This window comes from Triticum aestivum, chromosome 1D, assembly GCF_018294505.1.
Source record: "Triticum aestivum cultivar Chinese Spring chromosome 1D, IWGSC CS RefSeq v2.1, whole genome shotgun sequence".
Lineage (NCBI taxonomy): Eukaryota > Viridiplantae > Streptophyta > Magnoliopsida > Poales > Poaceae > Triticum > Triticum aestivum.
The window spans coordinates 396972294-396996889 of record NC_057796.1 but is presented as its reverse complement, the minus strand read 5'-3'; positions in this window follow the sequence as shown (position 1 = coordinate 396996889).

Here is a 24596-nt window from a genome sequence, read left to right as displayed (position 1 = left end):
AAAATATTGATTTAACCCGAATCATATGATTGTTGGAGGCTCTATGAGTCTATATTTATAGGTGGAAAAAAAGTTTAGAGGTCAAAAAGGCTAGGCAATATGAGACTAAACTTAGACAAAAAGGGAGACGAAAGAGATAGGAAAACAAAGAAAAGTAACGCCGCCGCATGGGCCTTCGGCCGGCCTGCGCGTGTGCGCGCATATGTGCGTGCGTAGACTTTTTTTTACTTTTTTTAAGAAAAGAAATATTTCTGAAAATATTATTTTTTTTCTCTCCAAGCATAACCAAAAATAAATAAAAACAGCTACGGGCCTGTCTGCTAACTATGCTGCGCACGTGAGCGACGGATAGTTATAGGCCGCACACCCAGTTTGTTTTTTTGAATAGAAATAGAAAAGAAAAAACTGAATAACGAAAATAAAATTAAAATTTTATATAGGCATATTATATATCAAAATTTTCAGCAAAAGATTTTCTACAAGAGAAATATTTTTCTAGATTCAAGTAAATTCCACAAAAATTCAAATAAATCAAACAGTGCTACTGGTGGGATAAAATCTCATAAAATCATTTTTAAAATACCAAAATAATTTCAAATTTATTTATCACCAATTTTCTACTGTAGGGAATCGTTTTACCCTAATTTCCATATATTTTATTTTTGGAGAAAAATAATTTGAATAAAAACTAAATAACTCCAAACAAAAAAATAATTTCAAAGGGACTTTAAATTTGATTCTTTTAACTTCCAACTCATATTTCATATAATTTGAAGAAGTCATTTTATCTTCTCTCATGAAAATCATTGAGTTGCATAAAGTTTCTGAATTTGAAATATTTCCAAATGAAATTCAAATATTTTCAAAAACCCTTTTCATTTTAAATAGAAGAAGTCATGTCATCTTCTCTCAAGGGTTTTGTATTCTATAAGAATTTGAATTCATGGAGATCAGAATGCAAAGTGAAAGTTCGGAAAGTCCTTTTATCCCCTCTCATTTAAGTTTCAAAAAGTTTGAAATTTCACTCAATTTCACACAAGCAACCACACCACAATCAAACAAACAATCAAAACTATTTATTTAATATAACATTCCAAAATTTAGAATTTTGGGATGTTACACGCAACTACGAGAAAAGTATTAAGAATAAATTCTAACCATAGCATTAAACTTTTGGATCCTCCAATCAGTCCCTTACAGAATAGTGCATAAACTGGGGTTTAACCTTCTGTCACTCTCGCAACCCATCATCTAATTGCTACTCCATAATGCATTCCCTTAAGCCCAAATATGGTGAAGTGTCATGTAGTCGACGTTCACATGACACCACTAAGGGAATCCCAACATACATACTATCAAAATATCGAACACATATCAAGTTCACATGATTACTTGCAACATGATTTCTCCCGTGACCTCAAGAACAAAAGTAACTACTCACAAATGATAATCATGCTCAAGATCAGAGGGGTATTAAATAGCATAATGGATCTGAACATATAATCTTCCACCAAATAAACCATATAGTAATCAACTACAAGACGTAATCAACACTACTAGTCACCCACAAGCACCAATCTATAGTTCTGGAAACAAGATTGAACACAAGAGATGAACTAGGGTTTGTGATGAGATGGTGTTGTTTAAGATGTTGATGGATATTGCCCTCCCCAGGATGGGAGAGTTGTTGGTGATGATGATGATGACGATTTCCCCCTCCGGGAGGGTAGTTCCCTCGGCGGAATCGCTCCACCGGAGGGCAAAAGTGCTCCTGCCCAAGTTCCGCCTCGAGACGGCGGCGCTCCGTCCCGAAAGTCCTCTCCTTATTTTTTCTAGGTCAAAATGACCTATATACTAGAAGATGGGCACCAGAGGTGGGCCTGGGTGAGCACAACCCACCAGGGCGCGCCTGGGCTCCCTGGTGCACCCACGTGGGTTGTGCCCACCTGGTGGGCCCCCTCTGGTAGTTATTTGCTCCAATATTCCTCAAATATTCCATAAAAAATCTCTGTGAAGTTTCAACTTGTTTGGAGTTGTGCAGAATAGGTAGCCTAACGTAGCTTTTCCAGGTCCAGATTTCCAGCTGCCGGAATTCTCCCTCTTTGTGGATACTTGCATATTATGAGAGAAAAGGCATTAGAATTACTCCAAAAAGCATTATTATGGATAAAAACATTATAAATAACAGTAAGAAAACATGATGTAAAATGGACGTATCAGCCGGCATTTTGTACGTACGCATAGAACTCATCCTTGAAACCTGAGCGATCCATAAATTCATCCGACGGCCATTCACACGGCTTCACTTGAGCTTCCGTTGGTAGTTCAGGGTCCGGGTCGCGTATCGCATGCCTCGGTGCTTGCTTCCTTGAAGAACCACCTTGGTACATTCTCCTAGACATTTTTCTTTCTCAGAAAAATTTCTGAAATTTTTAGTAACTCAAAATAAAAGTGAACCAAACTCAATAAAATTGATAGCAACTACTCCTACAAGTGTCTAGAGGCTAAACCACGCATCAAAACTACTTTGGACCATATAAATTTGACATGCAAGCTAAAGAACATGGTCACCACAGCAGAATTTTTTTGCAATGAATAAAGCACTAGAACAAAAACTAACTAGACCATTGGAGGAGTCACATACCGAAGAACAATCCCCCAAAGCAGTTTTGTGAATGAAGCTTTGAGCAAAGAGGTCGAAAATGGCAGCAAGATGAGCAAGAACACGAGTTTGGGCTATGGATTGATTTTTTCTGGAGGAAGAAGGAGAGGATGGGTGCTGGAATAAGTGGGGGGCACGTGGGGCCCACAAGGTCAAGGGGCGCGCCCTCCACCCTTGTGGCCAGCTGGTGAGGACCCCTGGTGTGTTCTTTGCACTAGAAATTCTAAAAAATTCTAAAAAAATCATATTAAATTTTCAGGGCATTTGGAGAACTTTTATTTTCGGGACATTTTTTATTGCATGGATAATTCAGAAAACAGACAGAAATTACTATTTTTGCTTTATTTGAACTAAGTAACAGAAAGTAAAAGATGGGTACAGAGAGTTGTGCTTTCTAAATTCATCCATCTCATGCTCATCAAAAGGAATCCATTAATGAGGTTGATCAAGTCTCATTAACAAACTTCTTCCGAGTGACATGAAACCGGAGAACTTTCAAATGACACTAGGTTACCTCAACGGGGATATGCATGTCCTCAACAATAAGAATATCATATTTCTTTTTGACAGTAGGAAGAGGGAATTCAAAACCTCCAATAGTAATAGTTGAAATTTTTCCAATAGAATTGATACTATGAACTTGAGGTTGTTTCTTCGGAAAGTGTACCGTATGATCATTACCATTAACATGAAAAGTGACATTGCCGTTGTTGCAATCAATAACAGCCCCTGCAGTATTCAAAAAGGGTCTACCAAAAATGATCGACAAACTGTTATCCTCGGGAATATCAAGAATAACGAAGTCTGTTAAGATAGTAACGTTTGCAACCACAACAGGCACACCCTCACAAATACCGATGGGTATAGCAGTTGATTTATCAACCATTTGCAAAGAAATTTCAGTAGGTGTCAACTTATTCAATTCAAGTATACGATACAAAGAGAAAGGCATAACACTAACACCGGCTCCAAGATCACATAAAGCAGTTTTCACATAGTTTCTTTTAATGGAGCATGGTATAGTTGGTACTCCCGGGTCTCCAAGTTTCTTTTATATTCCACCTTTAAAAGAATAATTAGCAAGCATGGTGGAAATTTCAGCTTCAGGTATCTTTCTTTTATTTGTAACAATATCTTTCATGTATTTAGCATAAGGAGGCATTTTAAGCATATCAGTCAAGCGCATACGCAAAAAGATAGGTCTAATCATTTCAGCAAAGCGCTCAAAATCCTCATCATCCTTTTCCTTGGATGGCTTAGGAGGAAAGGGCATGGGTTTCTGAACCCATGGTTCCCTTTCTTTACCATGTTTCCTAGCAACAAAGTCTCTCTTATCATAACGTTGATTCTTTGATTGTGGGTTATCAAGATCAACAGCAGATTCAATTTCTACATCATTATCATTACTAGGTTGAGCATCAACATGAACATCATCATTAACATGATCACCAGGTTCATGTTCATCACCAGATTGTGTCTCAGCATCAGAAATAGAAATATTATTGGGATTCTCAGGTGTGTCTATAGCAGGTTCACTAGCATGCAAAGTCCTATCAGTTGTCTTTCTCTTTTTATTACTAGGACTAGGAGCATCAGTATTAATTCTCTGAGAATCGTGCTCAAGTCTCTTAGGATGACCCTCAGGATAAAAAGGTTCCTGGGTCATTTTACCACCTCTAGTCACAACCCTAACAGCATTACCATTATTCTTATTATTCAACTCATTAAGCAATTCATCTTGGGCCTTAAGTACTTGTTCTACTTGAGTTGTAACCATGGAAGCATGTTTACTAATAAGCTTAAGATCATTAATAGTTCTACTCATATAATTACCCAAGTGATCAAGCATGTAAGCATTACGTTTCAATTGTCTACTAACATAAGCATTGAAATTCTCTTGTTTAACAATAAAATTATCAAACTCATCCAAGCATTGACTAGCAGACTTATTATGAGGAATATCAGCTTCATGAAATCTACGGAGAGAGTTTACCTCTACTACCTGTGTCGGGTTATCAATACCATGTATTTCTTCAATAGGCGGTAAATTTTTAACATCTTCAGCTTTAATACCTTTTTCTTTCATTGATTTCTTTGCCTCTTGCATATCTTCAGGACTGAGAAATAGAATACCCCTTTTCTTCAGAGTTGGCTTCGGAGTTGGTTCAGGAAGTGTCCAATCATTTTCATTACTCAATATATCATTCAATAGCAATTCAGCTTGCTCAATAGTTCTTTCCCTGAAAACACAACCAGCACAACTATCCAGGTGGTCTCTAGAAGCATCGGTTAGTCCATTATAAAAGATATCAACTATTTCATTTTTATTGAGAGGGTTATCAGGCAAAGCATTAAGTAATTGGAGAAGCCTCCCCCAAGCTTGTGGGAGACTCTCTTCTTCAATTTGCACAAATTATATATTTCCCTTAAAGCGGCTTTTTTCTTATGAGCGGGGAAATATTTTGCAGAGAAGTGATAAATCATATCCTGGGGACTACACACACAACCAGGAGCAAGAGAACTAAACCATATCTTAGCATCACCCTTTAATGAGAAAGAAAATAATTTAAGGATATAGTAATAACGAATTTTTTTCCACCTGAGCAAATAGGGTGGCTATATCATTTAATTTAGTAAGATGTGCCACAAAGTTTCAGATTCATAACCATGAAAAGGATCATATTCAACCAAAGTAATTAACTCAAGATCGACAGAGAATTCATAATCCTTATCAGTAACAAAGATAGGTGAAGTAGCAAAAGCAGGATCATATTTCATTCTAGCATTCAGGGATTTTCTTTCAGCTTAGCTAACAATTTCTTATGATCTTCCCTATCATTAAGAAGTCTCTAGCAGTTTCTTCATCCATAACATAACCCTCAGGAACAACAGGAAATTCATATCTAGGGGAAGAATCATAATCATAATCTTCAATAATTTCATCAGTTTCAGTAATTTCATTCTCTCTAGCCCTAGCAAGTTGTTCATCAAGAAATTCACCTAGTGGCATAGTATTATCAAGCACAGAAGCAGTTTCATCATAAGTATCATGCAAAGCAGAAGTGGCATCATTAATAACATGCGACATATTGGAATCAATAGTAGGTGTAGTGTCGCAAGTTTACTCAAAATAGAAGGAGAATCAAGTGCAGAGCTAGATGGCAGTTCCTTACCTCCCCTCATAGTTGAGGGAAAAATCTTGGTTCTTTGATCTTTCAAATTCCTCATAGTGATCAACAGATATAGATCCCAAGTGACTCAGAGAATAGAGCTACACTCCCCGACAACAGTGCCAGAAAAAGGTCTTGATAACCCACAATTATAGGGGATCGCAACAGTTTTCGAGGGTAGAGTATTCAACCCAAATTTATTGATTCGACACAAGGGGAGCCAAAGAATATTCTCAAGTATTAGCAGCTGAGTTGTCAATTCAACCACACCTGAAAGACTTAATATCTACAGCAAAGTATTTAGTAGCAAAGTAGTATGGAAGTAACGGTAACAGTGGCAAAAGTAACGGTGGTAGTTTCGTAGCAATCGTAAGAGTGGCAATGGAAAAGTAACTTAGCAAAGATCAATATGTGAAAAGCTCATAGGCAATGGATCAATGATGGATAATTATGTCGGATGGCATTCATCATGCAACGGTTATAACATACGGTGACATAGAACTAGCTCCAGTTCATCAATGTAATGTAGGCATGTATTCCGAATATAGTCGTACGTGCTTATGGAAAAGAACTTGCATGACATCCTTTGTCCCACCCTCCCGTGGCAGCGGGGTCCTATTGGAAACTAAGGGATATTAAGGCCTTCTTTTAATAGAGTACTAGACCAAAGCATTAGCACTTAGTGAATACATGAACTCCTCAAACTACGGTCATCACCGGGAATGGTCCCGACTATTGTCACTCCGGGGTTGCTCGATCATAACACATAGTAGGTAACTATAACTTGCAATATCGGATCAAGAACACAAATATATTCATGAAAACATAAAGGGTTCAGATCTGAGTTCATGGCACTCGGGCCCTAGTGACAAGCATTAAGCATAGCAAAGTCATAGCAACATAAATCTTAGAACATAGTGGATACTAGGGATCGAACCCTAACAAAACTAACTTTATTACATGGTAAATCTCATCCAACCCATCACGGTCCAGCAAGCCTATGATGGAATTACTCACGCACGGCGGTGAGCATCATGAAATTGGTGATGGAGGATGGTTGATGATGACGACAGCGACAGATTCCCCTCTCCGGAGCCCCGAACGGACTCCAGATCTGCCCTCCCGAGGAAGAACAGGGCTTGGCGGCAGCTCCATATCGTAAAACACGATGAATCCTTCTCTCCGATTTTTTCCCCGAAAGTGAATATATGGAGTTGGAGTTGAGGTCGGTGGAGGTCCAGAGGGCCCACCAGGTCGTAGGGCGCGCCCAGGGGGTGGGCGCGCCCCCACCCTTGTGGCTAGGTTGTGGGGCCCCAGGTGCTGATTCTTTCGCCAATATTTTTTATTAATTCCAAAAATAATCTCCGTTGAATTTCAGGTCATTCTGAGAACTTTTTATTTTGCACAAAAATAACACCATGGCAATTCTGCTGAAAACAACGTCAGTTCGGGTTAGTTCCATTCAAATCATGCAAGTTAGAGTCCAAAACAAGGGCAAAAGAGTTTGGAAAAGTAGATATGATGGAGACGTATCACTTATCAACCTTGGAATCACTTCCAACACACATCGTCACCTCGCCCTTAACTAGTCTCTGTTCATTTTGCAACTCCTGTTTTGAGTTACTAATCTTAGCAACTGAACCGGTATCAAATACCCTGGGGTTACTATGAACACTAGTAAAGTACACATCAATAACATGTATATCAAATATACCTCTTTTCACTTTGCCATCCTTCTTATCTGCCAAATATTTGGGGTAGTTCCGCTTCCAGTGACCATTCCCTTTGTAGTAGAAGCACTCAGTTTCAGGCTTAGGTCTAGCATTGTGCTTCTTCACGGGAGTGGCAGCTTGCTTGTCATTCTTCTTGAAGTTCCCTTTCTTTTCCGTTGCCCTTTTTCTTGAAACTAGTGGTCTTGTTAACCATCAACACTTGATGCTATTTCTTTATTTCTACCTTCGCCGATTTCAGCATCGCGAAGAGCTTGGGAATCGTTTTCATCATCCCTTGCATATTATAGTTCATCACGAAGTTCTAGTAACTTGGTGATGGTGCCTAGAGAACTCTGTCAATCACTATCTTATCTGGAAGATTAAATCTCACTTGATTCAAGCGATTGTAGTACCCAGACATTCTGAGTACATGCTCACTAGCTGAGCTATTCTCCTCCATCTTGTAGGCAAAGTACTTGTCAGAGGTCTCATACCTCTTAACACGGGCATGAGTCTGAAATATCATTTTCAGCTCTTGGAACATCTCATATGCTCTAGGGTGTTCAAAACGTTTTTGAAGTCCCGTTCTAAGCCGTACAGCATGGTGCACTAAACTATCAAGTAGTCATCATATCGAGCTTGCCAAACGTTCATAACATCTGCATCTGCTCCTGCAATACGTCTGTCACCTAGCGGTGCATCAAGGACATAATTTTTCTGTGCAGCAATGAGGATAATCCTCAGATCATGGACCCAGTCCGCATTATTGCTACTATCATCTTTCAACTTAGTTTTCTCTAGGAACTTATCAAAAACATAGGGGAGCTACAACGTGATCTATTGATCTACAACATAATTTGCAAATACTTTCATGACTAAGTTCATGATAAATTAAAGTTCAATTAATCATATTACTTAATAACTCCCACTTAGATAGACATCCCTCGAGTCATCTAAATGATCACGTGATCCAAATCAACTAAACCATGTCCGATCATCACGTGAGATGGAGTAGTCTTCAATGGTGAACATCTCTATGTTGATCATATCTACTATATGATTCACGTTTGACCTTTCGGTCTCCAGTGTTCCAAGGCCATGTCTGTACATGCTAGGCTCGTCAAGTTTAACCCGAGTATTCCGCATGTGCAAAACTGTCTTGCACCCGCTGTATGTGAACGTAGAGCTTATCACACCCGATCATCACGTGGTGTCTCAGCACGATGAACTATCGCAACGGTGCATACTCAGGGAGAACACTTATACCTTGAAATTTTAGTAAGGGATCATCTTATAATGCTACCGCCATACTAAGCAAAATAAGATGCATAAAATATAAACATCACATGCAATCAAAAAATGTGACATGATATGGCCATCATCATCTTGTGACTTTGCTCTCCATCTCCAAAGCACCATCATGATCTCCATCATCACCGGCTTGACACTGGTACAATGACGTCCTAAACAAACGGTTTAAAACCCTTTCCGCGACGGCATTTGGAACCGTCGCCAAGTGAGTGTGGGCGATAGGGGGGTCCTTCCCACACGACACAGAAATCATCGGGGATAGGTCCTCGTGGGACCCAGGCTGGGGCCGTGTGCGATCGGGCGAGGCATGCAAACCCAATCATTTCCGTAGGTATGTACATCCCACACGGTGAATCCCAGAAATCATTTCCGTAGGTATGTACATCCCACACGGTGAATCCCAGTAATCATTTCCGTAGGTATGTACATCCCACACGGTGAATCCCAGAAATCATTTCCGTAGGTATGTACATCCCACACGGTGAATCCCGGAAATCATTTCCGTAGGTATGTACATCCCACACGGTGAATCCCAGAAAATCATTTCCGTAGGTATGTACATCCCACACAGTTCTTTGTGTGGAAACGTTTGTGCAAGGTGGCCTAATGCAAACAGTTCGCTGCCGAAAGCCGTGTGTGCTTGTTAGTTGATCGAACACGCCTACTTTCTAGAAACCATGCGGGTTGTTTGAGTTCATCGCCCACGGTGCTGTCTGACTAACCATTTGCAATAGAAAACCCCAATAAGCAGGGTAATTAGCCTATTATTGATAATCCATGTACTAATCAAACTGATATTTCTTATAAAACATGCCAGATATTTCATATTCGTATAAAAGCAACCAGGATTTCATAATCGAATTACATCAGATAGCTTTGGCACTCAGTTACGCCATTACACAACAGCACCAAGTTTCACATGCAGCATCAAAAACCTTTGGAAAGTAGCATCATACATGGTAAATAGACAGACGAATCTCATCTAGGAAACTGCAGAAGCGGAAGGCAAATATTGAGCCTTCAGTGATGTTGAATGTCCTTGCAACTTTTTTTTTGAATATTTACTATAGGGTAAAAACCCCACAGTTCTTTATTGCCTCAACCAAACAAAACCAAACTGTACAGTGGTTACAATATTTACAGACCTAAGCTAAAAACAAAGAAAACTTACTTTACATGAGGGAGTTAACCCAATCAACAAGTCTAGTCCTAAGGGTATCCTTGAGTCTATGAGACAATAGAAGGATATCATGAATAAAATTACATCTCCATGCAGCAAAAGTAGCCCTCGACCCCCTGAAGGTTCGTCCATTCCTCAGAATCCAAATATTCCAAGCAGCTGTGAGCATCGCTTCAAGGAAGAATGGGTGGCCAAAACTTTGCCTTGCTTGGGTGATGCACTGTTGAATATTTGAGCCATGGTTCGAATCCACCTGCAAATAATTCCAGACCCTGCAACTGAAATTGCATTCAAAGAAAAGATGTGCTCTGTCCTCATAGACAAACGCATTGCAGATGACACATAAATTATCATCCAGAGGGGACCTCCAGTGCCTTTTGACTAACATGTCCTTAGTATTGAGCCTGTCAAAGAAAAGGAGCCAGCCAAAGACCTTAATTTTCATAGTACACCTGCTCTGCCACAGCCACTTGCAAGGTTGGATAGTTGGAAGGTGTGAATGCATGATCACATAGAAGCTCTTAGCCAAAAACTGTCCAGATTTGCCAGGCCAGAGCCAAACATCAGGCAGGGTGGGGTCTCTCTAAAGATTAAATAACCATCCTTCCAAAAGTTCCAGCTCTGCTGCTGCCTCCTGTGAGATTGGCAGATGGAACATGGAAAACAAATCCTGGGTTTGTATGAAGTCTCTGACAGAGAGCTTGTCATCCAGAACAAAAGAGAATAATCTTGGAAGCCTCAAGTTCAACGGTCTGGAAGAACCTCCCACATGCCAGGCATCTAGCCAAAAGAGAGCAGAATCACCCATGTTAATTTGCATTGTGGCAATTGATCTATAATGATCACCAAGCTTGAGGATATCCTTCCACCAAAAGGAGCCAGTGAGTACAGTTGCATGAGGCACCACTCCATCATAATAACTGTCCCAAATCAACTGAACCCATGGCACTTGATGTTTATTATAGAATTTATGCAGATGTTTGAGAAGTACGCCTTGATTCTGAATTGCCAGGTTAAGAATACCTAGCCCTCCCTTGTCCTTAGGTCTGCAAACTAAATCCCAAGCAGCCAAAGATTGCTTAGGAGCATCAGAATTTCCTCTCCAAAGGCACTATCTGAAGATCCTGTCTAACTGTTTAATTATGCCAGGAGGAATATGAAGGCTGCAGAGGAAGTATATGGGCATTGAGGTGAGGACAGAGGTGAGCAGTTGCAACCTGGATCCTTGATTAAGCATAGCAGAGCTAACTGATAGTCTCCTTTCAACACTGTCCACCAGAGGCATTAAATCAACTATCTTAGGTCTGGTAGTACCAAGAGGCAGCCCCAGATATGTGAAAGGTAGCTGTTCCAACTTACAACCCAGAATACTGGATAATCTTTGTGCCTCATCTTGCTCCAAATTGATTGGAATCATTGAGGACTTGCCAAAATTCACTTTGAGCCCAGTTGATTGTTGAAAAATATGAAGCATGTTCTTGAGAGCAACCAACTGATCCTCCACTGCAGAGAGGACAATAATTGTATCATTAGCATACTGTATAATAGGAAAGTCAGGATCATGAGAAGGTATTGGCAGTGTCAAAACACCCCTAGCCAGCATATCATTGACCACAGATTGGAGAAGATCAGCAGCAATAACAAACAGAAGAGGGGAGAGTGGGTCCCCCTGCCTGACCCCACATTTGCACTTGAACTTTTTACCAGGCACCCCATTGAGAAGAACAGATGAAGAGCCAGAAGAGTGGATCTCTTTAATCCAGGCAATCCACTTTGTATCAAAACCTTTATGCTGGAGAATCTACAGAATAAGCTCATGCTCTACAATATCAAAGGCTTTTGCAAAGTCCACCTTTAGAATGATGATAGGCCTCCCTGACTGCTTACACTGGTGGATGTATTCAAAAGCCCAGGCCAGGCAGTCCTGGATGGCTCTGCTCTTCAGAAATCCATATTGGTTTTTGTGAATACATCTAAGAATCACCTTCTGTAACCTGTTTGCCAGTAACTTAGTGAGGAACTTGAGACATGTGTTGGTCAGAGAAATTGGCCTAAAATCCTCACGTCCCTCGGGAGATAGCATCTTTGGTATGAGGGTGATGAGAGAGCCATTGATATTCTCCAGGGAAAGTCTCCCATCAAAAAAATCCTGAATGAGTTTCAAAAAATCCTTCTCAATGATGGGCCAACACTTATTGACAAAAAGGCCATTAAAGCCGTCAGGCCCAGGAGCTCGATCAGTAGGAAAATCCTTCAAAACAGAGTTGATTTCCTCAGCAGAAAAAGGTTCAGACAAGCTATGCAAACCAGCCACAGGTTGAATGAGGTTGGGCAAATCAAAGCCCATGTCAATGCCTTGGGCCTAGCCCATTCTGCTTTAAAAGATGACCAGAGAATTCCCGCCATTTGTGAGTGATTAGAAACTGGATCACCACCAGCCACTGAAAGACTGGCAATGGCATTTCTGCGAAAACTTCAGAGGCCATGGCATGAAAAAACTTTGAATTCTCCTCCCCAACCTTAAGTGGCTATGGATAATTGCCCGCCCAACCTTCGTCCTCTTCAGCAAGACTTCAATATTGTACCGTGGGTGTTGAATGAATACCTTCCTCGCCTCTTGACCATGCAGGTGGTTTGAGAGGTAATCATCGGTGAACTGCTTTGAAAAGTACTGAAAACAAAGCTATGCATAAATCGTTGTTGTAAATTTTGAAATGGCGCAAGGGGTAAAAACAAGGTAAAAGAGTTGGTACCATCCTATAGTTGACTGATGTCTTCTTCATTGTGCAAACAAAGATCTTGTTGTTATTCGTCGCAAGTTTCTTCATCCTAACAATCTTTCTGAGTTTCTTGACTTGACTGATATTCATGGACATCTCATTTCCCCATATGCAAAATGGGTCGAACAGTGGGTCTAAGCCTCTAACAGCAGGACCTACATGTGCAAGACCAAATTGTAAGAAACCTAAATATTAGAGTGATTCCTGCAACTGCACAATAATGTGCTATTAGCCAAAGGACCCTGCTTGAACAAACCTCGATGGTAAACCGCAGTGTCTCCCATTGTTTCCCTGCAACACACATAAGGAAGATCTTGATCAGGTTAACTGAGAGTTTCCATACTATCAGTAGAATATGTATTGAGTACAGCCAAATTCGATTGGTGTAACATGCATAACAATACAAAATTGTACCCACAGCAAATGAAAATCAAATTGCAGAACCGAACCAAACAGTTAAATGGACAATAGACTAAATGAACCAAAATAGTTAACTGAGCACGACATTGCAGAATAGAAACATGTACTAGAAGATAAGACAGTTAACAAAACAAAGAATGCTTGAGAACAGTAGTACGAAATGTAGCAATTGTTGGACCAAAGTGTTAACTGAACATTACATTTCAGAGGACCAAACTGTTAACTGAACATCAGATTGCATATTAACATTATAAAGGACAAATCACTAGAAGACACTGGTGGTGGCCTCGAGAAAACATCACGAACTGTATTTTAAAGTAGACAACCGCGTGGCGGTGTCGACGGTGGCCTCAAAGACGAGGTGCTCCTCCAAGATCTGGCGGTCGACACGCATGTCAGCCATAGCGACCTCATTCACGCGTGCGGCCGCATGCTACTCAGCTCCACATTATACTGCGTGTAAAATGGTTGTGGGCGGCGCTTAATTGGAGGAGGGGGCAGTGATTTCGGTGGAAGGTGTCGCTCCGTCAGTCGGGGCATGTGGGATGGGAAAGGAGGAGGATGGTGTGGGTGAGTGTGGATTACCTGACCATATCGACGAGGCCGCGCAGCAAGAAGAAGGGTCGCCGGCGAGGAGGCGGCGCTACAAGAAGAAGGGTCGCCGGCGAGGAGGCGGCGCTGCAAGAAGAAGGGTAGCCGGCGAGGAGGCGGCGTTGCAAGAAGAAGGGTCGCCGGCGAGGAGGCTGAGCTGCCAGTAAGCAGAAGTGAAGGTTTGAACTTGGAAAGCAAGGAGGAACAGTGGAAATGTGGCTTTTGGTAGGAGGGAGGGGGCGGGGAGATAGATATTTTCGCGGTGGCAAAAAATTTCGCTCGGTGCCACGAGAAACTGGCGCGCAAGTGTGGTTCAAGCGGGGGCGGTGAACTGTAGATGACGAAGCTTCCTGCGTAAACCAGATAAGACGGTGCGCCAAGATATTTTATATCGCATCCCACACGATTCTTTCTAGTAAACTGTTTGTTGTATACCTGATTTTTTCATTATGTTTTGAAAGAAAAAATGGTGTTACGGAGGGAAAGGATGGTGTTTGAATTGCTAGAACATTTACGTACAGTGAACGTGCAACTAGTACATGAGTGTCGTGTTTAAATTTAGAATTATTCTGGGTTCGTTTGGCATTTTTATGCATTAATTGAGTTTCTGGGCATTTAATGTGCATAATTCAAATTTGAACTACAAGCACATGCTCCAATGCACCAAAGTTTGCTGAAAAATCACATGTGTGTCCTTGGGTGAATTTCTAGGTCCCATGCAAGAGATTGGAGAGAAATTCAAACATTTGGGTGTCGCGGCTTAGCCGGAATGATTGAGAAACTTGGTTTTTTAATTCCTGTAAATCCAAAACACGGCTGAAAATCATGAAACTTGGCATGCTGTCATAACATGGCACCAACATGCTGCAGTAATTTTTTTGGCCGAATTGGGACAAGCTTTGGTGTAAGCTTCTTGCAAACCGAAGCTTCCGTCAAGAAGGCTCGTGGTTCCGAGAGGGAATGTGTCACCTCCGTGTGCGAAACGACATACGTACACTGCCTTCTCCCGCCTTAATTTTTTTACACAGCCAGATTAGACCAAATAGAAGTATCGTGCTAAATTTTGGAATTATTCCATGTTCGTTTGGCCTTTTTATACATTAATTGAGTTTATGCGCATTTAATGTGCATAATTAAAATTTGAACTACAAGCACGTGCTCCAGTGCACCAAAGTTGTTTGAAAAATCACATGTGTGTCCTTGGGTGAATTTCTAGGTCCCATGCAAGAGATGGGAGCAAAATTCAAACATCTGGGCGTCGTGGCTCGGCCGGAAAGGTTGAGAAACTTCGTTTTTTAATTCCTGTAATTCCAAAACACGCCTGAAAATCATGAAAATTGGCCTAGTCTCATGACATGGCACCAACATGCTGCGGTAATTTTTTGGCCGAGTTGGGACAAGCTTTGGTGTAGGCTTCTTGCAAACCGGAGCTTCCCTCAAGAAGGCTCGTGGTTCCGAGAGGAAACGTGTCACCTCCGTTTGCGAAACAACATATGTACACTGCCTTCTCTCGCCTTAATTTTTTACACAGCCAGATTAGACCAAATATAAGTACCGTGCTAAATTTTGGAATTATTCCGGGTTCGTTTGGCCTTTTTATACATTAATTGAGTTTCTGGGTATTTTATGTGCATAATTCAAACTTGAACTACAAGCACAGGCTCTAGTGCACCAAAGTTGTTTGAAAAATCACATGTGTGTCCTTGGATGAATTTCTAGGTCCCATGCAAGAGATGAGAATGAAATTCAAACATCTGGGCGTCGTGGCTCAGCTGGAAAGATTGAGAAACTTGGTTTTTTAATTCCTATAATTCCAAAACACACCTGAAAATCATGAAACATGGCATGGTCTCATGACATGGCACCAACATGCCGCGGTAAATTTTTTGGCCGAATTGGGACAAGCTTTGGTGTAGGCTTCTTGCAAACCGGAGCTTCCCTCAAGAATGCTCGTGGTTCCGAGAGGGAACGTGTCGTGGATTTGTCACGGCAGATGTCCTAGTATGAGGACTTAGTCATGAGGCCAACGCATCTATGCGGTAGATTGAGAGGGGTTGGTCGGGATGAGAGACGCGAGACGGATCAACACACAAGACAAGGGTTTAGACAGCTTCCGGCCCCGGGAAACATCATCCGGTAAAAACCCTACATGATGTTTGTGGCTAGGTCTCATTATGCTCATGAGGGAGTCGTCGTAAGCCGACTCTCCTCGTTATGTCTAACTTAGAGATCATTCAACTTGTCCCTCTTGGGGTGCCCTGCCCCTCCTTATATAAGTTGAAGGGGCGGGTTACATGTAGAGTCCAATCGGACTTAAGACTTAACTATTCTGACTTCTCTTCACGGGCTTCTCTCCATGGGCTTCTTAACGTTTTGGGCTTATTAACTCCAGGCGACTCTGTCACAGTCTGACTTCAACATCTGGCTTAAACAATCTGCCGGCTCAATCTACCGGCTTAACATCTGGCTTAACTGTCTTCATCGGCTTACCATGCTTAACTGTCTCCACCGGCTTACCCTGCTTAACTGTCCGTCAGCTTACCCTGCTTAACTATCCGCCGGTTTACCCTGCTTAACTGTCCGTTGGCTTAACAGCTTAAACAATCTGCCGGGTCACCAATGAAACACCAAGTCCCAGCCTGGTCATACCACGGGGTATATCCCCGACATTAGCCCCCAGTTTAATTTGGATTCATCCATGTTAAACTGATCCTGTAAACAAAACACAAGAACAATTTTAACAGGTTATGCTCCGGATTAAATATTCTTGTAAGCCGGCACCTGAACATCCTTAAGTCCTTGGTATTTCTTTCTTCTAGAAAATCTGGGTCAATAAGCCGACTTCATAATCAATTTGCTGACGTTGGTTTCTCATACAGAATAATTGTGAAGAATAATTCATTTGACTCAGCTCCCAATGCTTAAAAATATTGGTCTTGAAATACTCATCTGACCTTCAGCCGGCTTAAAGATGAAAAAACTTGCCGGGTTATAAATAGATGATGCCGAGTCATAATTTGTTGCCGATGCCGGGTCAAAACATCTGGGTGAAATTCTAGGTCCCATGCAAGAGATGGGAGTGAAATTCAAACATCTGGGCGCCGTGGCTCGGCCGGAAAGATTGAGAAACTTGGTTTTTTAATTCCTGTAATTCCAAAACACGCCTGAAAATCATGAAACTTGGCATGGTCTCATGACATGGCACCAACATGCTGTGGTAATTTTTCTGTCCGATTTGCGAAGGCCCACACATTAACAATCAACAAAGTCATTTTGGAACAAGTGCTGTCACGTTACAAATCGGAAACACAAGTATTATTGAAACCGTCGGCGTTCGACTTACCAATTATGTGCGGCCACGCGTCCCCTGTTTTTATTGGTTAGGAGGTGCCGTGCGGGGTAGCTATTTGAGTACGGGAGGCGTGCGATCAGACCCCTGCGGGTGCTCATCGAGAGGAGAGCCCTTTGACCGCTACCCGCCGCGCACCTCCCTTCTAACGTCTCCATTAATGGCGCCCGAGAACCTGTTCTATGGCGTGGCTATATGTCTCACTGCACTGAGATTTAAGAGAGAAAAATGATAATCTGAAAAGAAAGTTTTGCACGGATCTAAGATCCGACGGACCTATATAGCATCGACTGCGACTTATAGCAAGCATGATGAATATAAGGACGATGACAGTGGATAATAATTGTCTTACATATTTAGAAACATAATTAAAAAAATCCACATGCGGCAACGCATGAAATACACAAGAGCAAAAGAAGAAGGAAGACAACGATCTGGCTCGCTGATCTCTACTTTCTTGATGCGTTGCTGCAGGCCGCGGGAACTAGTCTCCGCGGCGAGTGGCGACGAGCTCTTTCTTGTCCTCAAGATGCTGGTTGAGAGCATCCACGAATTCCTCCACCATCCTTCTGCGCTCGTTGCGTAGCATGGCATTCTCGTCCATAAGTTTCTCGACGATGACGCCGGTCCTCTTCAACAAGGCAGTGGTCTGCTCCTGCTGCTCCGCACTTCCGACGATCTTCGCCCTCAGCAGGTCGTGCTCGGCCCGGAGCTTCACATTGCTCTCATTTAGTTGCCGGATGACGTCGGTAGACTGTTCAAACGAGGCTTGCAGGTCATCCTGTAACCTCGCCCACCTGGAGATCTGATCCATCTGCCTAAGGACGAGGGCACGCATGCGCCAGTAAGAGTCCTCGCCTGCCCGCGAGGCATTTTCCCAGGCCGCCGCGGCAAGGGAGGACATCTTTGCTGCATTCGCGGTGCGGCGGGACATCTCTTCTGCTTCCGCGGCGCGGCCGGACCAGTCTGCTGCATCGACAGCGCGGCGGGTCCTCCGTGCTGCTTCGGCGGCGTGGCGAGACCTCTCTGCTGCTATGACCGTGCGACGGGACCTCTCTGCTGCTACGACCGTGCGGCGGGACATGTTGGCTGCTATCGCGGCGAGGCGGGACATGTCTCGTGCTCCCGCTTCCAGGCTCGCCTCTCCCTGGTGGCAATCTCTCAACCCAGAACTCACGCTGGCCATGCCGGACGCAAGGGAACAATGATGAATGACTTGTTTGTTTTTGACTTTTTGTGGATGAGGAGTTGAGGAGGAATGTGCAGTCATCTTGGAGTAGTAGTATTTATAACCGCGTAGTAATACGCTCCTAAGTGGGAAACCGTTTAGGTTTTGATCGGTGTGAACAGGTTTGCAATTTGGAATGTGACGGGACGCATGCTCAAAATTTACTGACGGTTATAAGTGCGACACTATTCTCGAAAGGCATAACGTGGGCACGTACGCCTTCTCGGCCGCGTACGTGGCGTTTGCACCATAGGGTGCACCGCAATAGGCAATGTCAGCACACATCTTGTTCCAACAACCATCGCGCACGCTTCTTTTAATTAGAATGGGTGTGCCCGTCTAGCGCACACACGTTGATCTATCTAACTGTTTCAGTTTGTTGTGGCTAATCGCAAACAGTTCATCCATGTGAAGTGTATGCCATCAATCGCAAACACTTTGATTTGGCTTACCCGTTTCTGTTCTGTTGCCTAATCGCAAACAGTTAATCCTTCAGAAGTGTATGCCCTCAATCACACACACCTTGATCTGGCTGACCGTTTCTTTTGTGTTGCCTAATCACAAACAGTTCATCCGAGTGAACCGTATGCTGTATATCGCACACACCTTCATCTGGCTGCCCGTTTCATTTGTGTTGCCTAATCACAAACAGTTCATCCGAGTAAACCGTATGTTGTGTATCTCACACGCCTTCACCTGGCTGCCCGTTACTTTTGTTCCTACTCATCGCAAACAGTTAATTGAACTGAACCGTATGCCCTTCATCGCACACGCAACTAAAACCTGAACCGTGTTTGATGCATTCGTCATCGCAAACGTTTTATATATTTCTGACGGTTTTCATACACCATCGTTTGCGATTATGGCATCGCACACAGTTTCTCGAAAGGTCTCTGATCGTAGTGTCGCGTTATCAGCATCCTGCAGTAGTGTGACACCTTGATCTCCATCGTAGCGTCGTGGTCATCTCGCCAACTATTGCTTCTACAACTATCGCTAACGCATAGTGATAAAGTAAAGCAAACACATGGTGTTTGCATTTCATACAATAAAGCGACAACCATAAGGCTCCTGCCAATTGCCGATAACTTCTACAAAACATGATCATCTCATACAACAACGTATATCACATCATGTCTTGACCATATCACATCACAACATGCCCTGCAAAAACAAGTTAGACGTCCTCTACTTTGTTGTTGCAAGGTTTACGTGGCTGCTACGGGATTCTAGCAAGAACCATTCTTACCTACGCATCAAAACCACAACGGTGTTTCGTCAAGTTTGCTGTTTTATCCTTCAACAAGGACCGGCCGCAGTCAAATTCGATTCAACTAAAGTTGGAGAAATAGACACCCGCCAGCCACCGTTATGCAAAACTAGTTGCATGTCTGTCGGTGGAACCGATCTCATGAACGTGGTCATGTAAGGTTGGTCCGGGCCGCTTCATCCAACAATACCGCTGAATCAAAATAAGACGTTGGTGGTAAGCAGTATGACTATCACCGCCCACAACTCTTTGTGTTCTACTCGTGCATATCATCTACACATAGTCCTGGCTCTGATGCCACCATTGGGGAACGTAGCATGCAATTTTAAAAAAATTCCTACGCTCACGCAAGATCTATCTAGGAGATGCATAGCAACGAGAGGGGGAGAGTGTATCCACGTACCATCATAGACCGAAAGCGGAAGCGTTTGACAACGCGGTTGATGTAGTCGAACTTCTTCTTGTTCCGACTGATCAAGCACCGAACGTACGGCACCTCCGAGTTCTGCACATGTTCAGCTCGATGACATCCCTCGAACTCTTGATCCAGCAAAGTGTTGAGGGAGAGTTTCGTCAGCATGACGGTGTGGTGACAGTGATGGTGAAGTGATCCGCGCAGGGCTTCGCCTAAGCACTACGAAGATATGACCGGAGGCGTAAACTATGGAGGGGGGCGCCACACACGGCTAGGAATAGATGTTGTGTGTTCTAGAGGTGCCCCCCCCCCACATATATATAGGTGGGAGAGGGAGAGGGGCAGCAAGGGGCGCCCCAAGTAGGAGTAATCCTACTTGGGCGCCTCCCACAAGTCGGCCTCCCCCCTTCCATAAGTGTCGGAGGGGGAAGGAAAGAGAGGGGGAAGAGAAGGGAAGGGGGAGGCCGAATCCTCCCCTTTTCTTTCTCCCTTCCCCTCCTTCCTTCTCCTCCTATTCGGCCTATATGGGGACGCACCAGCCCACTAGGGGCTGGTCTGTCCCACCCTTGGCCCAATAAGGCCCATATGTTTGTCGGGGGGGTGCCCGGAACCCCTTCCGGTGACCCGATACGTACCCGGTACCCCCGGAACACTTTTCGGTGTCCGAATACAATCGTCTATATATGAATCTTTACCTCTCGACCATTTCGAGACTCCTCGTCATGTCCGTGATCTCATCCGGGACTCCGAACAACATTCGGTCACCAAATCACATAACTCATACAATATAAAATCGTCATCAAACGTTAAGCGTGCGGACCCTACGGGTTCGAGAACTATGTAGACATGACCGAGACACCTCTCCAGCCAATAACCAACAGCGGAACCTGGATGCTCATATTGGTTCCCACATATTCTATGAAGATCTTTATCGGTCGTACCGTAATGACAACATACGTTATTCCCTTTGGCATCGGTATGTTACTTGCCCGAGATTCGATCGTCGGTATCTTCATACCTAGTTCAATCTCGTTACCGGCAAGTCTCTTTACTGATTCTGTAATGCATCATCCCACAACTAACTCATTAGTCACATCGCTTGCAAGGCTTATTATGATGTGCATTACCGAGAGGGCCCAGAGATACCTCTCCGATACTCGGAGTGACAAATCCTAATCTCGATCTATGACAACCCAACAAACACCTTCAGAGATACCTGTAGAGCATCTTTATAATCACCCAGTTATGTTGTGACATTTGATAGCACACAAGGTATTCCTCCGGTATCCGGGAGTTGCATAATCTCATAGTCAAAGGAATATGTATATGACATGAAGAAAGCAATAGCAATAAAACTGAACGATCAATATGCTAAGCTAACGGATGGGTCTTGTCCATCACATCATTCTCCTAATGATGTGATCTGTTCATTAAATGACAACTCATGTCTATGGTTAGGAAACTTAACCATCTTTGGTTAACGAGCTAGTCTAGTAGAGGCTTACTAGGGACACTGTATTTTGTCTATGTATCCACACATGTATCAAGTTTCCGGTTAATATAATTTTAGCATGAATAATAAACATTTATCGTGATATAAGGAAATATAAAATAACAACTTTATTATTGCCTCTAGAGCATATTTCCTTCAAAAGGTGTGAGTCATCACAAACTGTTGACGCGTCTCACGGCTTAGGTGTCGGCCGCCATGGCCAAGAGGACAACATAGTGCCCTGCGAATGATATGTGGTGGTTTTCACGACGGCTAGTGATGACCCACAAGTATAGGGGATCAATCGTAGTTCCTTCGATAAGTAACAGTGTCGAACCCAACAAGGAGCAGAAGAAAATGACAAGCGGTTTTTTAGTAAGGTGTTTCTGCAAGCACTGAAATTGTCGGTAACAGATAATTTGATAGCAAGATAATTTGTAATGAGCAAGTATTAGTAACGGTAACAAAAGTGCAGCATGGTAGTCCAATCCTTTTTGTAGCAAAGGACAGGCCGGAACGGTCTCTTATAATAAGCAAAGCGTTCTTGAGGGCATATGGGAATTTCATCTAGTCACTTTCATCATGTTGGTTTGATTTACGTTCGGTACCTTGATAATATGGTATGTGGGTGAACCAGTGCTTGGGTGTTGTTCTTACTTGAACAAGCCTCCCACTTATGATTGACCCCTCTCGGAAGCATCCGCAACTACGAAAGAAGAATTAAGATAACATCTAAGCATAGCATTAAACATATGGATCCAAGTCAGCCCCTTACGGAATAGCGCATAAACTAGGGTTTAAACTGTTGTCACTCTAGCAAACCATCATCTAATAACTACTCCACAATGCATTCCCTTAGGCCCAAAGATGGTGAAGTGTCATGTAGTCGGCGTTCACATAACACCACTAAGGGAATCACAACATACATACCATCAAAATATCGAACGAATATCAAATTCACATGATTACTTATGACACGACTTCTCCCATGGCCTCAAGAACAAAAGTAACTACTCACAAATAATATTCATTCTCAAGATCAGAGGGATAATAAATAACATAATGGTTCTGAACATATAATCTTGCACCAAATAAACCATCTAGTATCAACTACAATAAGTAATCAACACTACTAGTCACCCACAAGTATCAATCTGAGGTTTTGATACTAAGATTGGACATAAGATATGAACTAGGGTTTGATATGAGATGGTATTGTTGAAGATGTTGATGAAGATTGGCCTTCCCAAGATGAGAGGGTTGTTGGTTATTACGATGGCTTCGATTTCCCCCTCCCAGAGGGAAGTTCCCCCGGCGGAATCGCTCTGCCGGAGGGTAAAAGTGCTCCTGCCCAAGTTTTGCCACGAGACGATGGCGCTCCGTCCCGAAAGTACTCTCCTTATTTTTTCTATGGCAAATTACCTTATATATCAGAAGATGGGCACCGGACAATGGCTAGGTGGCCCACTACCCACCAGGGCGCCCCCCTGGCACACCTTGGTGCCTAGTGGGCACCTGGCTGACCTCCCCTGGTATTTCTTTTCTTCAATATTTTTTATATATTCCAAAATAATTCTCCGTGAAATCTCAAGTCCAGAATTCCAGCTGTCGGCATTCTCCCTCTTTGTGTAAAAATCTTGCATATTATAAGAGAAAAGACATTAGAATTACTCCACAAGGTGTTATATTGAATAAAAACACTATAAATAACAGTACAAAAACATGATGCAAAATGGACGTATCAGCTAGCCATACTCAAACATTAAGGCCAAGAGTTCATGCCAGCGTGGTGGTGGTGTCCTGCACATGACATGTGTGTTGTGGTCGAGTGCTCATCTCGACATGGGGGCAGCGCCATGAACGCGCCTACTTGAGCTCTATGGGGAGCTTTTTCTTGCCGAGAATGACATTCCTCATTGTTCAAGAATCCTCCTTCTCTCCTACTGGTGCTTTCGTTTTTATGCATTTATTTTAGGCTTTGCTACGATATTTCTTAAGTAGGAGATGGCATTCTCGTCGACTATAGGACGCTTATGGTGACTTTATCGATTTTAAAATCTGTCGGCTCGGTCCCTTAAAAATGGTGAGTGTGTGCATGCGTTCATAGGGTTGATATACATGCGTATATGTGAGTATATGAGTTTGTACTGCATTTGAGAAAAGACATTCAAAAGATGGTTTGGAATGGTAATTTTATTCGTGACTTTTTTAGATATCTCAATCTCCACTTCAAGAAGTATTATGTACAAGATAAAATTCAGATCCTTTACCGACCCGTAAGATGGTTTGGAATGGTAATTTTATTCGTGACTTTTTTAGATATCTCAATCTCCACTTCAAGAAGTATTATGTACAAGATAAAATTCAGATCCTTTACCGACCCGTGCTGCACACTACTAGTCAGAAAAGAGCAATGTTGAGGATATCACTTATCATTAGCGTCTCCGTCAGCTGGGGATTAGAGATTAATTGAAAATCGACCGATTAATCAATTTTATCGGTCAAAAAGAGTACGAAGAAGTTTTTGCACCCGAACAGTAAATTCGAAAAATATTTAAAAATGTTCAAAAAATCTGAATTTTTTATGGCAAAATTTTACAAATGTTCTAAGATCTTGCAAAGTTTCATCATGAAATCATATTTATGATATTTTGCAAATCATATCGCTCTGTCGGGCGCTCTATCGGGCCTCCCCTTTACTGTAGCTCGGTTTTTGGTTTTTTACTGTTTTGCGCAGTTTCCTTCAGTTTTTCTTAGGGTTTTGTTTCCTACGTTTTTTCTTTGGTGGTTTCCACCTTTTTTCTTCCGATTTCTTCATTTTTATCTTTTATTTTTATTTTTGTTTCCTTTTTTCCTCAGTTTTCTTTGTTCCTTTCTTGTTTTTTTATTTTCCTTTGTTTTCAACTTTTTTGTTTTTTCTTGTTTTCAACACATGTCTATATTTTTCATATGCATGGTACATTTTTTATACATGTCTAACTTTTTTCAAATGTTTGTTTTGATGTCTACATTTTTT